The sequence below is a fragment of the Lepidochelys kempii genome, chromosome 8 (genome assembly GCF_965140265.1).
Source record: "Lepidochelys kempii isolate rLepKem1 chromosome 8, rLepKem1.hap2, whole genome shotgun sequence".
NCBI classification, from domain to species: Eukaryota; Metazoa; Chordata; order Testudines; family Cheloniidae; genus Lepidochelys; species Lepidochelys kempii.
Genome location: NC_133263.1, coordinates 28047160 through 28070243, shown reverse-complemented (window position 1 = coordinate 28070243; position 23084 = coordinate 28047160). Strand labels below are relative to the sequence as shown.

At 42.7% G+C, this 23084-nt stretch overlaps 1 protein-coding gene across 8 annotated transcripts in view; it reads right to left on the bottom strand.

Moving 5' to 3' along the window:
* Positions 1–13693, bottom strand: part of TENM2 (teneurin transmembrane protein 2) — a 1082027-nt gene extending 1068334 nt beyond the window's left edge. For all 8 annotated transcript variants that reach the window (XM_073355925.1, XM_073355927.1, XM_073355928.1 and 5 more), the window contains exon 1: positions 13499–13693. The gene's annotated coding sequence lies outside the window, so the exon portion shown is untranslated. The remainder of the gene's footprint in view (positions 1–13498) is intronic.
* Positions 13694–23084: the final 9391 nt, after the last annotated feature.

The window sequence follows — 23084 nt, the reverse complement described above, 5'->3', positions numbered from 1 at the left end:
CAATCATAAAATGAATAAATTAAATACGTAAGCAAATGGCTTCAGGCCAAATTTTCTGATATAAATTGGAGCAGCTACACTGATCTCCATGGAGTAGCGTCAGTCCATGCTAGTGCAGAATTTGGCCTTTAGTCACTTATTTTCTTGTAGAGGTCACAAAATATGTGGGTCTTAAAGAGGGGTTTCAAGTGAGAAGAGCTTCTGGCTTCGTGGAACAGCTCAGAAAGGATGCTATAAGTGCATGAGAGGCATGGAATAAAGTTCTGAAGCAGCTGTGGAAGAAAATCAGATGTCAAGGTGGCATCACTGGCAGACAAGGGACAGAATTAGAGACAAGGGCATATGCGTAAAGAGGGGCAGTTAGGTGAGGTCTAGAGGGCAAGGACAATAAATTTATATCTGATGCAGAGGACACAGGGAAGCGAGTGGAGGTATTTAAAGGAGAGGGAGAGATGGGGTAGGAAACATGGGTAAGGAACATTATCTTAGTTGCTCTGTTTTATATGGTCTGAAAGGAGCTCTGTGGGTACTGGAAAAGCCAGTGAGGAGGAAGTTACAACAATCAAGACAGCAAGTCCTGGGTGAGAGTTTTAATTGTGTGGACACAAATGAAACTGGATCTAGACAAACTGTGAATGAAGAAGCACAGAAATCTGTCACAATCTCTAATGGCCAGCAGATAACAGACATTTGAGAAATAAACTGTTGAAGGAAAATAGGTAGCACTATGGTAAAACATTTTCCGTTTCCCTAACAAAAGAATTTTTCATTAAGACACTGGATGCCATAGGATATCTTCACAGGGAGATCTGTTTTCTTGGAACAAGAATATAGATGAACTTAAGACAGAGCCCAATTGTCAGTAAAGTCCTTTGGTAGTTTATGTAATCACCAGACAGCCTTAGTGCATCTCCCAGCTCCCACTAAAGTCAATAGGAGTCTCTCCATTGACCTTAGCACGCTTTGGACCAGGTCCTTAAAGAGGGCCAGTTTGATATCAGAGGCTGAGCAAGCTATCTTTGACATCTTTTGCAAAGAGGAATGAACAGGGAGAGATTTTCCCTGACATTCTTATCCCAGGAATAAGAGGAGTCCCATTATTTCACCTGGCCTAAATGTCATTGTAGTTCAATGTTCCTGAGGCTTAAAGACAAAAAATGGTCATATTGTGCTCTCTGTTATCCTGAATTTTCTCTTGTGCAACTGAGAACAGAATATTACCCATGATATTTTGAAAAGTAACTAGTAAGCAGGCTGCATACTTACTGTATATTTCAAATGTAATGTAACTATTTTAGTTATTTCAAAAGACTCCTGTCCACAATAAGACTAATTTTAGGGGAAAAGACAGGTTCTATAATAAAGCTATTTATCTAAAATTAAAAACTGGATTAATTTTCCTTTTCTTCTTTCACTGCTAAGAGCTTTCTATCATCTTCCAAAACATTTTCTAATTGAAATATTTCCATATAAATGTAGTGCTTGTGAATGGTGCAGTATTGGCACCCTTGACAGAATTATCTAGTACACTGCAGACAACAGTTCCACTTCCCAATACCACTCTGTTTGTATGCCTTAACCCTGATACAGAAGGAACTGCTTCATGGGTGGAAGAAGAAAGAAAAGGAGTACTTGTGGCACCTTAGAGACTAACCAATTTATTTGAGCATAAGCTTTCGTGAGCTACAGCTCACTTCATCGGATGCATACTGTGGAAACTGCAGAAGACATTATATACACAGAGACCATGAAACAATACCTCCTCCCACCCCACTCTCCTGCTGGTAATAGCTTATCTAATGGGTGGAAGAGTAATTCAAGTTACTGATGATTCATTCTGCCGTCTCTCTGCTGAGGCTACTATGAGTGTACGTATTATGGTGGAGACACTTGACTGATATGAACTGAAAAAAAGAATCAACTTCATAGACACCCAATGTTGGGCCAGATGCCCCCTTTCCTTCCTGTGATGCAGAGGGAAGGGAAAGCACATTATTCAAGGTAAAAGAGGGGTCACTACCATTCTTAGGAGAGGAAGGAACAGCATGCATATGCCCTGGAATACGTGGAGTGGGGAGAATTCTGTGCCTCTGTGCAGTCATAGACCATGTTGCTTCTCCAGTCTGCGTGACCACTAATCCCTGTTGTCCAAGTGGAGGATAGGTTTTCATTGCATTAGTTTATCCCTTACCATGGGGTTCCCGATATAAGGAGTAAAGTTGTTCTTTTGTTTTTTAGTGGGGAAAAAATATACAGATTTAGCAATGAGCAAACAGACATGCTGTATAACTCCTAAGCAGGGAAGATGGAAATGTCTACAGTCTTTCCACAATAATTGTAGTGAAAATAAATCATGTCATTTTATATAGCTCTTAGCTATAATCTCTTGGTAATAGACACAAACAAGATATCACACAGAGGGAGAAAAAGCATCTAGTAGTCACACAAGTTCAACCAACAAGATAAATAGTAAACTACAAAAACTAAATTACTACTGTAGCTCTTTTCCCATCAATGTCAAGACTTTTTTGTAGGAAAGTAAGTGTTATCCACTCACACAGATCCATTCCAGGATCATGGCCTGAATTTGTATATCAACTTTCAGTTCAATGTAATTAGAAAATGAAAATATTTTAAAACCCTTACACATGAAGGGATACAGTATAATGTTCTTGAACAACAGACACATACAAAGATTCCTCAGAGCAATGGGAGTTCCTCACAGACAGTGAGGGATTAGCCCCCTTAAAGTTTTCAAAAACTCACTGCACAGAATACTGACTATAGGGCCTGGCCCTACAGTCCTTGATTAAGGAAAACTCCTGTTGAAAACATGGTTGTACATCTCCAACTGTGCCCAGCTCATGCTTAGTGCAGCTGAAGGGGCTGAGTTTAAAGGAAAATGACTTTAAGCCACCTTTCAACATCCCCAGTCCTGGGTCCAAACTAGCTGAATTCCACAGGGCTGCTCTAACTTGCACTGGCTAAAATAGTTCCCTGGAGATTGTTTTGCTGACCCAGGATTGCCAAAGCATAAGGTGCTTTGCCACACTGCCTCTAGCCTGTCATGACCTTTCTGTGGCCCTGCATATGGGTAAGGAGTGGATGGCAGTACGGTGTAGCTGACCTGATGCTGCCAGGGGAATCACCAGCTTTAAGTTGCTTTGCACTGCATGAATTATGAAAAGAGGACTTATCCTAGGCCAAGGATTTAGCTCACAATGTTTGCATTCAACCTCAACAGTTGTGCTCGAGTATTGACTGCAACCTGGCAGTGTTTGTTTATTTATTTAAGTTATGAAAAGTAGCTACTGCATGCAAAGCCCACTAAAATCAATGGAAAACCTCTCACTGATTTCAGTGGCCTTTGGATCAGGCTCATGTGCAGGGATTTTGTTATTTTTTTTTTTTAATATCTTCTTCTGCTGTGCTGACATTAAGAATCAATAAGCTACTGAGTCTCACTGTAGAACTATTAAACATTTCATTAGAAAAGTGAAAATGAAATCTGACTGAAGCCAAAATTCTATGTTTCTAAATCATCTCATTTCAGATAAATTAATTAAATAAGAGATGGAGATAGCAAGGAAATCCTGCTCTTGTAGCCTTCCTCATGTGAGTGGTCCTAAGTCACATGTGTAGTGACATGGACCTCAATGGGATTCCTACTGTGAGCAAGGATACTTACAGCCTCAAGCTCTAACATTCAGACCGGTTACGCCATGCTTAATTCATCCAAATGACCAAGTATTGCTATGCAGAAGATTGAAGGTTAACCTGTTTTATAGCAGGCTACTTTATTATTTTCTCATCTCTATAGCCCCCTCATGCTACAGGGTATGGAGTTCACATGGGCCATTGGGTGGGGGGGGCAAGTGGATCAGCTCCTATCTGGGGGGTTAGTAGGAGTGACACTGGGCAGTGCAGCCACTGCAGGCTGACGGTTTCATCCCCATCCTTCCTACTTCCTTAATCTAGTTGCTGGATCTCCTGACTAACTGTCTTGGGGGCTTGGAGGAATTTTTCCCATATGGTGAAACTGACGAAGTGCTGAGTGAGATTTTTCATCTACTCAGCATCTAGGAGCTCTGCTTTTGTGGGGACAAGGGGAGGTGCTGTGTTAATTTACAACTGTCAGAACTATGGTGTGTTCCAGTATGGTTAGTGGGTAAGAAGGGGTCCAACTGAGGAATCTATTGCCCAGTGGACTGCCTGGGCATTGGGCTTGGGCACTCACATGGCATGGTGAGGGGATATGCTTCTATATCTAGTGCAGCACTTGGCTCACCTCATCTCAGCTCTCCTACCTCCAGTGAGAAGGAGGGCAGGGAACTGGGATTTTGACTTCTAGTCAGTGTTCCTTTGTTGGCCAGACGGAATAGAGCAGTGGTTCTCAACCTTTTTTCATTTGTGGACCCTACAAAATTTCAAATGGAGGGTGTGTACCGCTTTGGGAATCTGTTGTCTGTATATATAGTTGAATTCTGTTCAGTCAGTTTTCAGTCCTTCACGGACCACAGGTATAGAGGCTTTCACACTCATCCTCAGCTTTATAATATATCAGAAGCCATTGGTGTCAGTTGACATTCATACTCAAATAACACTGCTTGGTAGCTTGGAGTGATTTACACCAGTTGTCATTAGCTAATAAAACTGAGGCCTCCACATTTAGTCCTACTATCATGTCTGTCTCACTTTCATGTTCATATCAAAGGTACTAAGAGAAGGCAGAGGAAAAATAGTACCCTGGCAGACAATAGCTCAGAATGAGAGCTAAAGCTAGGTTATTCATCAAAAGGGGTTTAGTTGCATTTTTTGTTTTGTTTCTGTGTTAATAAATCTTAACATCTACATTTTATCAACCAGGCCTGAAAAGACTTAACAGACAGATATTCAAAACTTCTCATACTAATTTCAGGTGTGCACTTTGAAACAATTTTCAAAGGTATTTTCCAATTTTCAAAGGTATTTTAAGTGCCTAAAGATGCAGAGACACCCCGAAGGGAATTTTCAAAAGCACTTAGGGACCTAACTCTCTTTGAAATTAGTGGGATTCAGGCCCATAGGTGCTTTTGAAAAGCCAGCTGGGGGCCTATCTTACAAACCACATACCTCACATCAGCTGGAGCTGTGCACAGAGAACACCTCTGAAATTCGGGCCCTATTATTTCTCAGGTTAGGTATCAAAAACTGATGTAATCAAAATGTTGGATTTAATTCATGGCTGGTTTTCACACTCCACATGGATCCATTTTCAGTGCGGCAAACTCACAATCACATATTAGTCAATAATGTGTTTGGAAGTTTGTTAAGAACAGAAAATCAATGTGAAAGAAAAAAAATCTCAGGGTTAAGAAGTTACAGATAAATTTAATTATAGTGAAGAATAAAATTGTCAGACACATAGAAGAACATAAATTTGGGCAAAAGTCAACATGGTTTCTGCAAAGGGAAATCCCAAAAGCAGACTGTGAAGAATTTCAAAAAGACCTCACAAAACTAAGTGATTGGGCAACAAAATGGCAGATGAAATTTAATGTGGATAAATGTAAAGTAATGCACATTGGAAAAAATAACCCCAACTATACATACAATATGATGAGGGCTAATTTAGCTACAACTAATCAGGAGAAAGATCTTGGAGTCATTGTGGACAGTTCTCTGAAAATGTCCATGCAATGTGCAGCGGCAGTCAAAAAAGCAAACGGGATGTTAGGAATCATTAAAAAAGGGACAGAGAGTAAGATGGAGAATATCTTATTGCCCTTACATAAATCCATGGTACACCCACATCTTGAATACTGTGTACAGATGTGGTCCCCTCATCTCTAAAAAGATATACTGGCATTAGAAAAGGTCCAAAAAAGGGCAACTAATATGATTAGGGGGTTGGAACGGGTCCCATATGAGGAGAAATTAAAGAGGCTAGGACTTTTCAGCTTGGAAAAGAGGAGACTAAGGGGGGATATGATAGAGGTATATAAAATCATGAGTGGTGTGAAGAAAGTGAATAAGGAAACGTTATTTACTTGTTCCCGTAATAAAAGAACTAGGGGCCACCAAATGAAATTAATGGGCAGCAGGTTTAAAACAAATAAAAGGAAGTTCTTCTTCACACAGCGCACAGTCAACCTGTGGAACTCCTTGCCTGAGGAGGTTGTGAAGGCTAGAACTATAACTGGGTTTCAAAGAGAACTGGATAAATCCATGGAGGTTAAGTCCATTAATGGCTATTATCCAGGATGGGTAAGGAATGGTGTTCCTAGCCTCTGTTTGCCAGAGAGTGAAGATGAACGGCAGAAGAGAGATCACTTGATCACTACCTGTTAGGTTCACTCCCTCTGGAGCAGCTGGCATTGGCCACTGTCAGTAGACAGGATGCTGGGCTGGATGGACCTTTGGTCTGACCCAGTATGGCTGTTCTTATGTTCTAGATCTTTTGTACACCTATGCTTTGCTTACACTACCATTTTCAGGTAATCTCACACCATTGCAGCCCCACTGGTGGACCTTCATCAATGGTAGTCGAAACAAGGCAAAGATGTTTTTACCACTATACCATATATACTTGCAGGATTAGCCAAAAGCACACATGATTTGCTGTAGATTCAGTGTACATCAAAGGCAGATTAGACCTTGAGTGTGCCTTCTGAGTTCCAGTGGTGAAACTCTGATTGCAGTGAAGTTAATGTCAAAACTCCCAGTGATCATGCCACAACCAGTGAACAATACGTCGGAAGACCCGGGTATACATGTAATCCACTATTGGAACTGAGTAAATAAAAATGAGATCCCTAAGCAATATTTTCCCATAAGTATCTATACAGGCCCTCATCCTACTACACCAATGAATAGCCACTGAAGCCTATATATACACACACCACTTCATGATTAGGCAAAAGTCAATGCTGATGACAATTTGTCTTGGAATTTTGATTTTTGTGCAACAGTAGTAAAGTGTGTTTTACTCATTTAATTTGGTTCAAACATCCCATTTAATACAAAGCATATGAAGTGCTTGACATTCAAACATAAAATGTATTTTCATTTACTATAAATCATGTATTTAATAGCTAACAGTGTAGTATGTCAACTGCTGAAAAGTAAACTTTTTTTCTACATATCTAATTTATATATCATATTTAATATAAAATTAACAAGTAAGTCAACTCTATTTGCAGGATTATTACTCTTGTCCAGATCAAATCACCTCAAATATTTTACATTCTACTTTTTAAAATTCCAGCAACAGTTTCTATTGGAAAAAAGTAGTCTTCACTTCCTCTTCTATAATGCGGTGTAGAGTTGCAGCATAGTACTATAATATCTGCTGTGCTTCACTACAGAAATGACTGTATTTCAAAGATGCATAAACTATACACACTTTGTGAAGTGATTTGGGAAGTTTATTATACAAACATTTAATCTAATAATATAACCTACTTTTACTGAATCTGTAAATTTTTGTAACAAGTGTTTGTGCTTTTACTGAATCTATACTATTTTGTAACAAACAATAATGATTTCATGCCAGAATTTAGGCAGACTGCATCCATTTAGAGACAATCACACTACTTTTTGAGTACACATTCTCCTCAATATATTTTAAATGCAGCATGATACACAGAGATTTTCAGAGGCAGAACATTACATTTGTGCAATACAGATGACAAGATGCCTCCACCTCCATGAAATATTTCTATGTATTATAATCAAGCAAGGAAAACATACATTATTTTCCATGTGATATTCAGACTCTAACAAATTATCCAAGAATGTCCCTAAATGTGTTCTGATTTCAGATGTTCTTGCATGTGTACATAATGAAGGGAAAAAGGACTGACAGTCTTAAGACACTGGGCTAGGACTCAGAAGACCTAGGTTCAATTGCCGGTTCTCCCACATACTTCGTGTGGGGCCTGGGGCAAGTCAGTTTCCCTACCTCACAGAAGCGGTGTGTGGAAATTAAGTAATGTTTGTGAGATGCTCAGATACTACAGCAATAGACAGACCTTCTCTCCCTGGCTCTCTTCAGACCTTTGTACGTACGGCGGAAAGGGCAGGAAGAATCAAGCTGCTTGTATACTCCTTGAGGACAAGATGCAAATGCGTTATGGTTTTGTTAGACATCGCAAGCTGTACATGGTGGAGAATGTTCCAGAAACACTGCTGCTGGTGCACATCACACAATCAAAGCGCCCGTGGCTTTAAAAACTACAATAAACATCTTAGTATAATAGCATACATACATACATACACACACACACACACATATATATATATATATATTTAAAAGGTGTCCTTTAACAGGACTAGAATGATTATTTCATTTTCCCTAGACAAAACGGTACGAATTCTACCCTCAGGGCAACCCAAATTCATCAATAGGGATTGCACAGGCTTAATGGAGGATGAAATTTGGCCTGTGGTTTTCTCCTTCACATAAGGCTCAGACAGTACAATACATCCTGCACTAAATCTGGCCCAGGGTTAATTAAAGGGCTGTAGGTTGACATGTTGACATGAAATGTTGACATTTCTTTAATTTTCAAGTGCACATCTATTCCCTAAAAATGTTGCTGTGCAAAACTGTTGTGGTTAGACAGTATGTAACTATGTAATAATTACTATGTGTCCACTCCCAACTTTCCCACCTAAAGATAAGTTCATAATTGTATATTGCGCTGCTTGTTGCTAAAAATAATCTCATAATTGTATCACTATTTGGGATAACTACTGGATTATTAATGCCCTTCAATAAATATGAAAGGAAATAATTCATTACTGTGTGTCATGGACTGTCAATCAATTCTATGAGAGATAATCTATATAAAGCAGTGGCTCTCAACCTTTCCAGACTACTGTACCCCTTTCAAGAGTCTGATTTGTCTTATGTACCCCCAAGTTTTACCTCACTTAAAAACTTACAAAATCAGACATAAAAATACAAAAGTATCACAGCACACTATTACTGAAAAATTGCTTACCTTCACATTTTTACCTTATAATTATAAAATAAACCAATTGGGAAATAAATATTGTCCTTACATTTCAATGTATATGATACATAGTAGTATAAACAAATCATTGTCTATGAAATTTTTACTTTGTACTGACTTCGCTAGTGCTTTTTATGTAGCCTGTTGTAAAACTAGGAAACTATCTAGATGAGTTGATGTACCCCCTGGAAGATCTCTGAGTACCCCGAGAGGTCACGTACCCCTGGTTGAGAACCACTGGTATAAAGGATATTGTATTTTTATTTCACAATCATGATCTTAGAGTACAGGCTGTTTATCCAAAAAGTCTATTTGGTAGTACCGACTCAGTCAGCCAGGTGAATTTACGAGAACCTCAACTGCATTGTGGGTTCAACACAAACCAATAATATGAGACAACAATCATCTAATAGAAGAGGGCCTAATAAATCATGCAATGCCTCATGTGGATTAAGTGAGAAGCTATTGCAGAAACCATTTTATTTTAGAGCATGTTGCTTTGGCAATCCAGCTAAATAAAAGCTATAATTTTGAATAAGGATCAAAACACAGAACTCTTTAAGACTACAGAGGCCACTGATGCACAAAGATAGTATTTTACATGGTTGAAACAGTTTGACAGAATCAAAGTAATTTTGTACATTGTCTCCTATATGTAAGTCCAAGTCTACTGTGCTTGATTTGTTTTGCACACTTAGAAATAAGAGTGATGATGAGTCAATATAATTGGTATAAAAACTTCAGTGATGTGAACAAAAGGTCAAAAAAGAATGGATCGCCTCTGTGTATATCTGTTCTAAAAGAGAATGGTTTATTTCCTGTAGTACTGGGACAGCCGTTATATAAAATTGTACTTCTAAACAGTTAAGGCCTTTTGAAATTATAAATGGGATATCGTCTAACTAAAAATCTGTAAAACACTCACCATTTCCATTAAATATTTTTTTTGCTATAGCAAGTCAGAACTGAAATATCCCACATCAAACATTTAAAACAGATATGAACTTTAATTATACTTTGAGATCATGTTCTTTTCTTATGGACACTGAGAGCAGAATGTGTCCTTTCTTGTCCCCTGGAAAGGTTTTCAAAAACTAACTGAATGTGGTAGAAATTACAATTTAAGGGGTCTATCTTGCAACCCTTACTTACATGTTTAAATATGCTCTTCACTAATAGTACTGCAATGAATAAATTTTGTTCACAGGAGTAAGGGTCGCAGGATTAGACTCTTAATAAGCCACTTCAAACTAACAACATGTAAATATGGGTATTGGTTTTCCAAGATCAGTTAATTGACTTGAGAGGTCTAACGGCCGCTTCAGTTTTGTCTCCATTTAATCTGACCTTCAGTTTAATTTGACCTCTCTGATCAAAATGTCTAGATATTTGACCTTGAATGAACTTAATCAACACTTTCCTTTTTTATTATTATTATTCTGAATAATTTTAAGCACACAAATACGCCTGCAGCACTCACAATTTGGCACTACAACATATTTATACTGTGCATAAGAAATTTACTTGGATTGCAGAAGCAAAAATGACAGTAAGTGTTTGACAAAAGAATCCCATATCCATTACCATAATATATCAAATATCCATAGATATCTCCACTCTGTTCCAAATAAAACTGTGAATCCTAACAACCTAGACAAATGTGACTGTCAGCCCCCTCAAGTCAATACTCCTGGAATATCAGCTTTTCTCTGTGGCCTAACAATTGCCAGTACCTCTTACATGGGGAAACAGAGAACTCTGACTTTTGTGGGACATACTGAAATACAAAATATAGGTCAAGCTGATTAAGAGAGAACATCCTCCATGTGATGTTTACATGTGAATTTGCACCACACTGCATAGTGTGATTGTAAATGAAAGAAAAAGACAGTCCTTACTAACTTTCATTACCCAAGTCAGAAATAAGCATGTACAGCTAAAAAGAGGCTAGAGTTACTTTATAACTAATCATTGGACCAATATAAGTAATTTAAAAATAAACAGAATACAAACCCAGGTAAGTTACCTGGACCAAACCTTTTTTATGCTCAACATGTGTGTTTAATATTTTAACAAAATAATACTCTGAGCTTTTAGAAGTTGCCAGAAAACTAAGACACCTCAGCAATAAAAGATTATATGTCTAAATCAATTAAAGCTTAGACTTCACAATTGAATTTTAGATTCCAAAACTGAGTCCAACTCAGTGTAATATAAATATATTTATATTCTGATTTATTACTCAGTAATTAGACATCTCATCACGTGGGCCAAGCTAGATTCGTCCTTGACCTGGTCAGTCATTTGCACTTGTGCGACCTGGTCAGTCATTTGCACTTGTGCCCATACACAAGGAATTAATTTAATTATTTAAATTATGCAAATTAACAACATGAAGCATATTGTTTGTGTGTGTTAGGCTTTTAACATATTGTTATTATTTTATAATGGAAACCGTACCGAAGCAGTACCAGACTCAAAGGTTCTTTAGAATATCAGCATCTTCTAGGAGAACTCCTTTCATTGCCACCTAGACAAGGAAAAGTTTCCCTAGAAAACATCTCTGATCTTTATGAATGGAAGGACTTATCTCTTTATTTTATTAAATTAGTAAATTTAAGGAGTTAATGGAAATATTTAAAACCAGCAATATGTTAGTCTTATGAGTATTGTAATGACTTTTGCATTTTTTCAATACAAGAGTTGAGATGAAATGCAATGAACCACCTTATTAATATCTAGCAAAGTAAAAAGAGATTAATATATTTTATCTCTCTAAATTCTGTCTGTAATTTAAAGAAACGATTTAAGATTGCATAACCAACATTAACCGGTAAATTTGCATAGTGATTTGGAACTATGTTTTTTTAAAGAACAGCGTTAACTGGTGATTTAATTTCCATTTTGCTGATAATTCAATAACTTCCACATTTAGATTACACCTTTCAAATCCATGAAGTTTTAAAAAAAAGTTTCATTGAGCATTATATGAAGTGGTCTACTACTACACATACTCTCTGAGAACATGTATCCTGGGCTGCAGAAACAAAGCTAAAGAAGTACTGCAATGATTTTACTTCTAGACTTTCAGTCCAAAATTACGTACGTGGAATAAATATCCAATGTTTATTTTAGTTATGTAGTTTGAACACCTTAAGAATACAATACCTAAGTACTGTAAATGTAGTCTACTTTAATACAGTGTCTCTAAAACCTAATAACATACACTTAGGCAGCAGTGTATTAGCTATGTTCTACATGTAATAGTGGCTTTGAAATAATTTTAGTTATAAATGGAAGTTTTCTTGCGATACAGCTGACTTGCCTTTACATATTGACGCTCCATGGTTTTTATTTATTTATGTCCCTTCCTCTTCTCCTCTCCCCCCAACCCCCCAATGACCTGTAAAGAATGAGGGAAAAGAAAATAGAAATGATATACTAAAACTAATTTAAATCTTATTGTTCTTTAAGTAGTATAAATTTATCTAAAACATTTGTTATGTATGAATGTGTCTTCTAATATTAAAAAAAATCCTGCTAACAAGAGTTTAAAAAGTATTATTCTGAAGTAAAAGAAGAGTTAAATAGTTCCATTTGCACTCATTAGGCTGGCTAATTTAAATTTCAGTTTGTGTATATAAAAGAAACAGAAACAAACAAAAAATCTTGTCAAACTGCCACTCCATGTAAGGTCTAACAGGGTCTTGGTGTGGTGTTAGCAAATGTACATTGTCTCAGCAATGTGAGCAATGTAATGCCACCAATCTCTCTTCCTCCAAAACCCTGAATTTATTATTAAATACAATTTAGCAACAGCTCAATCACTGGACAGTATGTGATGCACTAAAGCACTTATGTGTTTATCATCTTTACAAGCAACATGAGTAGTGGTGTCCTTTATTGCCTCCTGCAAATCTGCAGCAATGATGCAAGACAGCGTCTTCTTCTTCTTCTTCTTTTTTTTTTTTTTAAATTCCCTTTTGGAATACCAATGCCTCCTTTCCCGATTTCTAACCAACATGCCCTGTGCCCAGGATAGTTTCTGAATCACCGATACCTTTCTGGTCTGTTGGTAAAAACTGAAACAAAATTACATTTGGATGGGGTGGGGGCGTTGTAGGAAAAAAACAAACCTAAAACCACAAAGACAACATTAAAACACTTGGGAAGATATCTCAGCAACCGAGGATGAAAATTAATGGACAGAAAGGCAGCAGGGAAATAAGCGACAATCTCCCCCTTCTCCCTGGAACTCGTGCAACTAATGACCTCTCCAAGTACTGAATTAAAAGGTTCCAGGAGACAAACCGCTCGCAGTCTGGTTATGAGAGAGACATACCAGAAGTTGTCAACTGTGCTAAGACAATTAAAGAAGAGACACAAGGAAAGGAAAGAGAAAGAGAAGGGGAGAGAGGGTGCTGCAGTTTTAGGCGCTGTTGCGGAATGAAAAGCAAGAGAAAAAGCCTGTAGCCAAATAAGAAGTGAAGAGCATTTACCAGCAGCAGCAGCAGCAGGTTGAGCAGCCTGAGTCCCTCACACCATCTCTGGGTGATAACTTAACCCAGTGTTCAGCATCAGCGCGGATTCCTTCACTGAGGGGGGCGGGGGGGGGGGGCTAGGACACCTCTAGGGAGAGGCGATGCAATATCCCAACGCGCCCTGCGAGCCTCCTCCCCACAGCGCCTGCCTCCTGAGAGCTGAGCCTCAGCGACGGACGGAGCCGCGGCTGCTGCCTGCGAGCTACCCAAGCAGCTCAGTGCCAGCTGCTCTCTGAATCCAGCCCGGCAGACACCAGGTTGCACGAGCCCCTGAATGGGGGGCGCGAGCCAATCCTGGGCTCAGCTGCAGGCAGCGCGCGCGCAGGGGCACCGTGCACAGGCACGGCCGAGAGGCGGCGGCGGATGCAGCAACCGCAAGCAGCAGCCGCCTCTCGGGTGCTGCGACCGGGTGCTCCCGAGGCGATGCCGGCTGCGGAGCGGGGAGGCGGCGACGGTGGCAAGCACCAGGCCTGCTCTTTGCGTTCACGCCGTTACCGACACGCCAAGATTTTGTCTGGTGTTTGCACGGTGGTTGGGGGGGGCTGTTGTTGTTTTTTATCTGCATTCCCGGCTGTTTGCATTTTGCAAGCTGTAAATCCCGCAGCTGAGCCGCTGATGTGCTTTGCAGTTGTGTGGTTAAGGTAAAGGTGCGGGGAAAGGGGAGAAGGTGATGCACCGGCAGATCGCCCACGCCGGGTTGCTTATGCTAAGGATAGCATGAGGATGGGGAAGCTTTTGGCCGCAGAAGCCAAGCACCGGCTGGTATGAACCATTAGCTCTGGGCCTGCCAGCGGTTGGAGAAAGAGAAGCAGGACACCCACCGCAGGCAGGCACAGTGAGAGGGCTCCCTCTCAGCTCCTTCCCTAAGGGGTTGTGAGGAAATAAGTTGGGTGCACAGTTTCAGCTGTAGCCTAAGCAATCTGATTAGTGATGAAATTAATGAAGGAACCTGCAGGAGGATCCTTGAGGGTGGTAGGGCGTCCTTGGGTCTGTTCTAAATCTTGAGCCTAACTCATTTCTCTTGTAGAAACGTGTGTGGAGCTGTAGATCTCTGTAACACATACACAAGCTTCTGTGGCACTACCTGTCTCTTCCTGTAGTTTAGCTGTTGAATCCCCCTCGACTTTGTAAACTCCTTTGGGGCACAGAGTGTGGCACACCATTCATATACCTCCCCCTGGGAAACTGAAGCAGCATTGACTGATAGGGAATGGTTTATTTTGTATAGGAGATGTTACATACGGTGCTTGTTTCCTTTGCACTAGTTATCAACATGAAATAGAGATGGTTTGTTTCACTTTCTATGTAATAATATACAAAAAAATGATCTGACAACTGCCCCAGACTAGCTTTGCTCCCTATGAAATGTAGGGATACTAGAGCAAAGCAGTGTATGGCATTCTAAAGCACAGGCCACCTCTTGTAAAGTGAAAAGAACCCATTTGGATATCCCCTAATAGAATTTGGTTGCAGTGAGTTCAGTAACTGTAGCACACCGATTCCATAATGTAAACTGTAATGATAAAGAACAGCAATAAGAGAGAGGGGCATTTCACTTCAAATGGTTTGTGTTTGATTCATGAGAGCGGTAAAGAAATTTCTTCACAGTGCTTGTCAGTAGTCCAGGCATGTGCCCCCAGCCCCCTCATATCCCTGTGTCAGGGATGCACAACCCAGGCTCAGCCTTAGCTTTCAAACCATTCATTACACAGTCTGTCTAATCATATTTCTACGTTAGAAATAGTGGAGCTTTAAAGGTACAAGAGGGAAGTTGAGTTCATAGACTGACTCTCTAGCTGAAGACTTAGGCCAGGTCTACACTAGAGACCGATAGTGGTATAACTATATTTCTCAGAAAGAAAAGGAGTACTTGTGGCACCTTAGAGACTAACCAATTTATCTGAGCATAAGCTTTCGTGAGCTACAGCTCACTTCATCGGATGCATACTGTGGAAACTGCAGAAGACATAAAAAATCCACACACCTAAGCAACATAGTTAAACCGACTAAATTCCCCCCCCCCCCCCCCGCCCATGTAGGCAGTTCTATGTCCACAGGAGAGTTTCTCCCATCAACCTAGCTACCGCCTCTCAGAGAGAGAGAGATTAACTACGCTAACGGGAGAAGCTCTGTTGGCGTAGTAGTATCTTCACTAAAGCACAACAGCAATGCAGCTGCACTGCTGTTCATGAGGATAAGCCCTGAGAAGGTGAGATTGGTGGAGAGGTGTTTTCTCCATATCATTAGGAGTTACAGTACTTTCACTGAGTTATTCTCCAGGCCCTTGGAAATAGGTAGCAGACTTGAGCAATACAACACAGAGCCTTAACTTCCAGAATGGACACCTGTTTAATGGCCCACATTAGCCTTGATCCTTGCTTTCCTTCATGCTACAACAATTAAGTTGCCTCAAAGGCAGATCAGGCTGGTGTATTTATTCATTACCGTAAAACACTTTGGAGATGCAAGTGTTGAGTTTTATGTAACAGACCTCAGATTTTCCTCTTTTCCGACACACACCTGGAAACAGGAGTAAAAAGCCACAGCAAAGCAAACCAGAAGTTCAAGAAAGAAAAGAGCAGCAGGCTGCTAAACAGCACTTGATAGGATCCTATAAAACTCTCTCCAGCTACTTGGCAAGGCCAAAAAAAAAAAAAGTAGCAGCTTTAATCAATCAGGATATGTAAAAACAGCAGTAAAGAAACCATAGGGACATATAATCCACATCAGCAGGGCTTTTTATAATGGTACTGGTAAAACATAACTGTCTTCAATTCTATATTCCATAAAATAGAAAGTCTATGTGGAGAAGCAAAGCAAACCAGCGTATGGTGCACCAGCGGTGGTAGAGAATCATACTGTCAGTGTCTCGTTGGAGATAAACTACAGTAGAGTTAATTTTCTGACTGTGACTATAGTTTTCTAATTGTCAGCAAAGAACAGGAGTTTTAAGGGGCAATCCAGAAATCAGCGGGGGAGTATCTCTCAGCTCTTCAAGGTTAATTGAGAAGCAGGGTTAGCGGAGTGTGTTAGTAGAGTTTGCTAAATTTATAAGCAGTCCACTTGCCTGAGGACTAAGCCTACATACAAGGATGAAGCACACCCCACCTCTCCCACACCATTTCAAGACAGATATCTGTGTCAGAGACTGCAGACTAAGTTCTCACATAACATAGATGGTGATGTGCCTTGATTCTGCTAAGAGACCACTGTATAGAGATGTTGTGACAACTAGGTTAATGGAAAGAATTTCTGTGCCCAGAGACAAATTCTAAACTGCAAAACTGAAGAGTAAAGATGTATTCAAAAGTGAATTGCTTTTAAGGGGTGAGTTTTCCCAAACAAGAAGTGTAGCCTACGTTGATAGATTTATAGAAAATAGGCCTACTCTTGTCAGACAAACATGATGCAATTTTTGATGACATAAAAAGTTTGGTTGACAAAGGTAATAACGTTGACATAACATACTTGGATTCACACTAACAGAAGTTGGTCCAATAAAAGATAATATCTCACCCACCTTGTGTCTCTAATATTCTGGGACCGTCCTGGCTACAACTACACTGCATATGTTGGATGCTGTAAGGCATTTGACAATGCTGCATGACATTCTCATAAGAACTAGCAGTATACAGAATAGACCTAGCCAATATTAAATGGTTTTAAACTAGTTAATGATAGATCTCAAAAAAGTATTTGCAAATAGTGAACCTTTATCCAATAGGGGTGTTTCTAAATAGGGGTTCACACAGTAATCTGTTCTTGACCCAATGCTATTCAATATCTTTATCAACTATCTGGAAGAGCATATAAAAGTACTGACTAAATTTGAAGATGACAAACAACAAAATGCAGTGGAGTGGCAAATGATGGGGACAGGTCAGTTAAAATAGATAGACCTGCATTACTTGGTAAGGCGGCCTCATTTGAACAACACACATTTTAATATAGCCAAATGCAAGGTAATATATTTGGGAACAAAAATGTATGGCATACAGCCTCCTTAAAGCAATCATTTATATACACAACAAAAGCTTTTCAGCAAAAATGTATCTTAAAAACAATAAAACACTGTACACATACCCAGGTTTTCTTTAAAGCGATTGCCTGAACCTGGGAAGGCCAAATTTCTTATATTCTCTCTGCACATTCTCTCTCTCTCAACCCATCTTCCTAGGCAGTGCTGCTAAGTGACCCCCTTTCCTCAACTTACTTCTCCTCCTCTACAAGTTTTTAACTCTGATTTCTAGCTGCCCAGCTTGGCAAAAACAAGTTTTGCAGCTGACTGGAGCCAGGATCCTTGAAGCTATCAGCTTTCTCCATTGTCTTCCAAATGTGTGCTTGGGTTTACTTATCTAGAACAACTGTGTAGCTTTCCCCTTTGCTCTTCCTACAGACCCCTAAGGGCCCGCTCAGGTCTACGTTTTAAGCCCAACCTAGGCCCAATCACTCGCAGCCCAACCCAAGAAGGTCAATCATTTTTCAATCTGACCCTTGCCCTGAGTCTGGGTCAACACCACCACTGTTTTCTTTCCCAGGGGATCAGCGCAGTGGTGACTGTGTGCCCTACTTCTGCCATCCACCGCCCTCTGCTGTGCTGCATGAGCCCTATGGAACGAGAAATGCTGTAACTCATCGGCACAGTCACTGTGGTGGGCAAGCAGGAGGAGAGCTGACCCGACCTGAATGGGTGTGGTTGTTTTCTGACCCAACCTGGATCCAAACACCTAGAGTTGAGTCCCATCAGGTTCTGGTTGCATTGCAGGGCTCTACCAGTGGCTGAAGCTAAACAGATTTAGACAAGAGATTAAAGGTGTGTTTTTTTAACAGTGCTGCCCCAGCAAATAGCTGTGCTTCAATCAGCATCTGTCTGAGTCTATCTGTCTCCTCTGCTGGATCCACATATAGCATCTGGGAGCCCTTGTTCTGGGGGAAGAAAAAATGTGGCACAAAGTTGTAGCCACAGAAAAACCCTTGGTGATGTTGGAAGGAATGATTTCTACCGCAGCCCTAGTTGGAGTTGAAGTGATCTCTGGCAAGCTTATTAGCATGCAGTTAGGTTCTCTTGTGCTTTTCTCACCTCAAGAATAAATGCACTTACTTAGGAAAAGTTGTGTGGTACCTTATCATCATGGGTAATTATGCAGTTTACAGCTTCTGGGGAGCAGGCAAAGCAGGCCTGCATAGGTGGATTGACATCCTGGGGGAACTTACAGTGCAGGCAGGGAACCGTGCAGTGTAGAAGAACACTGGTCAGAAGGGAAAGAGAGAGCGAGAGGGGATGGCTGAGGAGCTGGGAGTCTGAAAGTGGGTGTCCTTGGTGTACCTTGAGGAGGAAATACAAGTGCACTTGTTCTGAATTGTAACTGGGCTCCCTTAGTCTCTGGCATATTCCACATCCCAGATGAGTGCTCTAGCCCCTGGGCTAGATGTTATAAGGTGGGAACGACCTCCCGCTCCTGCTCCTGTTTTGTGTGGAGCAAGGCAGGCTCCTAACCCATTCCCACAAGAAGCGCCTTAGGCATCTGACTTCATGGTTCCCATGGATTGTTAAGCAGAGATTGAGCTATAGGGAAGTGCCTATCTTCAAGAGGGTGGCAGGGCTTAGCACCCTGCCTTTCTCTGGTTAACATCTACTCTTGGCTAGCTTAGGTGGGGAGCCACCTAGTATGCTAGCTTTTGTGGATCGCATTTCAAGGCACTATCTCTCCCCATTCATTGCAATAGGGAACAAAGGTGCCTAACTCATACTTTGTGGATTGCAGTGTTCTTGTTATTTTCTGGGCACCTAAAAGTTAGGTGCTATGGGACTCAGCATTGCAAGATTGAAGTCCCTTTATAGATCCCATCTTGTAACCATAAAATAAAAAAGTATATAGTTTTACCTACATACTCTGCCTTTTTGTACCAAGAGGAAAAATGATAGCAGTAAAAGGAGAATACATAATATTTTGGTTTTTGTGAGGGAACTAGGGGCTTTCTAAATTGAACTAAGGGGAAAATGAATGCTTGTTTCTGGCATCAGAAATTTATTTTCTTTCAGCTGTGATGAAGCATCACTGGTGTGGGTTGAGCAGTACTACAGATAAAATATTCTTTTGCTGTAGCATGAATAAATGAGTTACCTACAGTCTTGGGTATCAGCAGGAGTAAATGGCAGCACAAAGATCAGTTCTAATGCATGACCTCGCTGAAAAGTCAGTTTAATTGCCAAGAGTTTCATCCAGTGGAAATATTTCTCGAATAATACATGTAGAATGAGATGAAGGGAGGGAAACTAGCAAAGTGTAAAGGATACAGTAGGTGAACATTTTTTGCCTAATATTGAAACCCACTCAAACATCATGAGGTTTAGAAACTGACAGAAAAAAACCCCAACAACATTAAAAAGTTAGTGTTCTGCTCAGGAGGGAGAATGTAAACAAGAAGCAGACAGAAATCATCCAGTGGAAGAGTCGTGAAAATGCAGAGAGTGATGCGGCAGATGTGGGGGAGGGGTGTTGAAAATGACCAGAGTGAGGAGAGAGAAAGCAAAAATGTAAGTGTGGTTTACAGTACATAATAGATTCAGAGGAATTCAGATTCAGTTTAGTTTTTTGGGTGATGTTTTTCTATCTGTGAAAAAAGTTCCTGCTCTACCTTGGTGGGTCTTGCGCTTATTGGCGGATTTGCTTGCCTTGGAGCTTCACGGCAACCCTCAACTTGGCTGTTTTTCTGAACCCACAGTCCAGGTCGACTCCTCCTGTGTCTGACCAGGAGTTGGGAGGATTTGGGGGGAACCCAGGCTCACCCTCTACTCCGGGTTCCAGCCCAGGGCCCTGTGGAATGCAGCTGTCCAGAGTGCCTCCTGGAACAGCTGTGCAACAGCTACAACTCCCTGGGCTACTTCCCCATGGCCTCCTCCCAACACCTTCTTTATCCTCACCATAGGACCTTCCTCCTGGTGTCCAATAATGCTTGTATACCTCAGTCCGCATTCTCACTCTCAGCTCCTAGTGCCTCTTGCTCCCAGCTCCTCACACACACACCACAAACTGAAGTGAGCTCCTTTTTAAAACCCAGGTGCCCTGATTAGCCTGCCTTAATTGATTCTAGCAGCTTCTTGATTGGCTGCAGGTGTTCTAATCAGCCTGTCTTAATTGTCTCCAGAAGGTTCCTGATTGTTCTGGAACCTTCCCTGTTAGGAAACGGAACGTCTTTCGCTTGCTCCTCAGCTATCTGCTTTCTGTTCTTTCCTAAAGCCCCCTGGCCCGGATTTTTCTTACTTTTTGCACCTGCCTTAGTCCCTCCCCGACCGGGTCAGACGCTTTTTTGTTTTTTCTTTTCATTTTTTGTGTTTTTTTTTCCGTCTACGTCCTTCGCCGGCCATCCCCCCCACGCCTGCTTTCGGGCGCAGCTATTTGCCTCAGCTGAGCCCCCGGAGGAGGGGGGGGAAGATTGCCGATTTTGCTGTCCGGAGGGGGGAGTGGAAACCCCCAGACCCAGCTGTTTTGCCAGCAGCTCGGACCTTACAACATTCTTAACATGCCGGAAGCCTTGGAACACAGCCAACACAGCCGGAGACGGAGATTTCAGCAGACAGAAGAAATAATATAAATCATCGTGACGAAGGCCGTAAGATTGAGTAACTTTCTGAATTATACTCTCGTGGGGGGGAGTTTGACTGTGATTACTTGCGTTTGTGGCGGCACAGGGGGTGTGGCGTGGAGACCCCCACCCCCGATCCATCGGTGCCCCTACCCCCCATCGTTATTACAACTGTCACGGCCCCCCCGCAGTCTGTCCCTGCTGGCAACCTGCCATCTCCCTTCGGATCCAGCTGTTTGCTTTGAACTTTGCCTTCCAGACCGGACCTAACAACCGACCAACCGAGACTCTTTGGACAAACGTGTGTGGGTCTGCACCCGCCCCCCCCGGATTGCTTATCCCACAACTTGCCCCTTTTACTGGACCCCGATTTTGTTCCCCCCCCTCCTCCCAGCCCCCCCCCTCGGCATTTTTTCCCTTCCCGTCCGCAGCCAGCGGAAGGAGGGGCTATTCCGCCTTTTCCCCTCCCCCCTCCTCCTTCCGGTGTCTCCCTGTCTCTCCCTGCTCACAATGGCGGGGAACGAGAGGGGCGAGACTGCTTTAATAAAATTAGTTGTCCCTTCCCCACCACCACCCCTGCCCGACCCCCAAGGTCCCTCCCCTACTACTATTGTTCAGGTACTTGCCACCCCCCCTGCTGGGGCACCGGTAGCAGGAGGTACCAGGGTGATTGCTGCTGCTGCTGCACCCACCACCCCCCCCAGATTCTAGGAAACCCCCCCCGGTTCGCCGGAAGGGCCAGGGTGGGTGGAAAGGAAAGGGCCCCGCTAAAACCACTGAGCCCTCCATGGCAGGGGCTGCCCCCACCGCTGCGGCCTCGTCATCAACCGTGGCGCCCCTCCCAGCGTTTCCCTCCACCAGCTCTGCGATTGTCCCTCCCCCGGCCCCCAGGACGTATGCCCGGGTGGCAGCGGGCTCCCCGCTGCCTGCCGCCTCGTCATCTCGCCCCCCCCGCCTCCGCCACCATCACCAGCGGCCGAGGCCCTTTCCCCGCCTTGACCAGGAAGCACGGCGTCCGTTGCCTCCTGGTGCCCGCCTCGTCCCGCGTGGAGACATACGTGCAGGCGTTGGCGAAGGCGGTAGGACCCACGGCTATTGTGGCGGCCTCCAAGATGTATGGGAAGGTCGTTTTCTTCTTAGCCTCGGAGGATGCCGCCCAGGAGGCGGTGGAGAGGGGCCTGACGGTAGGGGGGGTGTTTGTCCCCCTAGAACCGTTAGAAGACCTGGGCGTTCGCCTCGTCCTTACCTCCGTTCCTCCCTTCTTACCCAATGCTGCCCTGTTACCCGCTCTTTCCACCCTGGGGAAACTTGTTTCTGTCATCAGCCCTCTCCCGTTGGGCTGCAAGGACCCCACCCTCCGTCACATTTTTTCGTTCTGCCGGCAAGTGCAGCTTCTACCACCGGCAGGGGCGCGTGACGGAGAGGCGCTCGAGGGGTCCTTTCTAGTCCCCTACGAGGGAGCCCGCTATCGGGTCTTTTATTCTACCGGAGAGGCCCGGTGCTACCTCTGCCGTTCAGTGGGGCATGTCCGCAGAGACTGCCCTTTGGCCCGGGGGGGAGGGGCACCCGAAACCCCCGAGATCCGGCAGGACATTGGCCCCGTTGCTGCCGACGCCCCTGGCTGCCCAGTACCAGAAACCAACCCTCCTCCTACTCGACCCATCGCTGCTCCCGTCCGGGCCCAAGAGATACCTTCCCTACAATGCCCGGGCGAGCAAGGGGTTTCCACCCTTGCTAATACCAACCCAATAGAGCCCATGGAGGAGGGTGTGGCAAGGATATTATCGGGTACAAGAGAGGGCCCTCCCCAAGGAGAAGCCCCCACCCCTCATGTTGCCCCACCGCTACCTCCCCGAACCCCTAAACCGTCGCCTCCGCCCCCCGACACGACCCCTGCTAACCAGCCCCCAGATGATGCTATGGAGGGCTGGACCCTAGTCCAGGGGAAGCGAGGCAA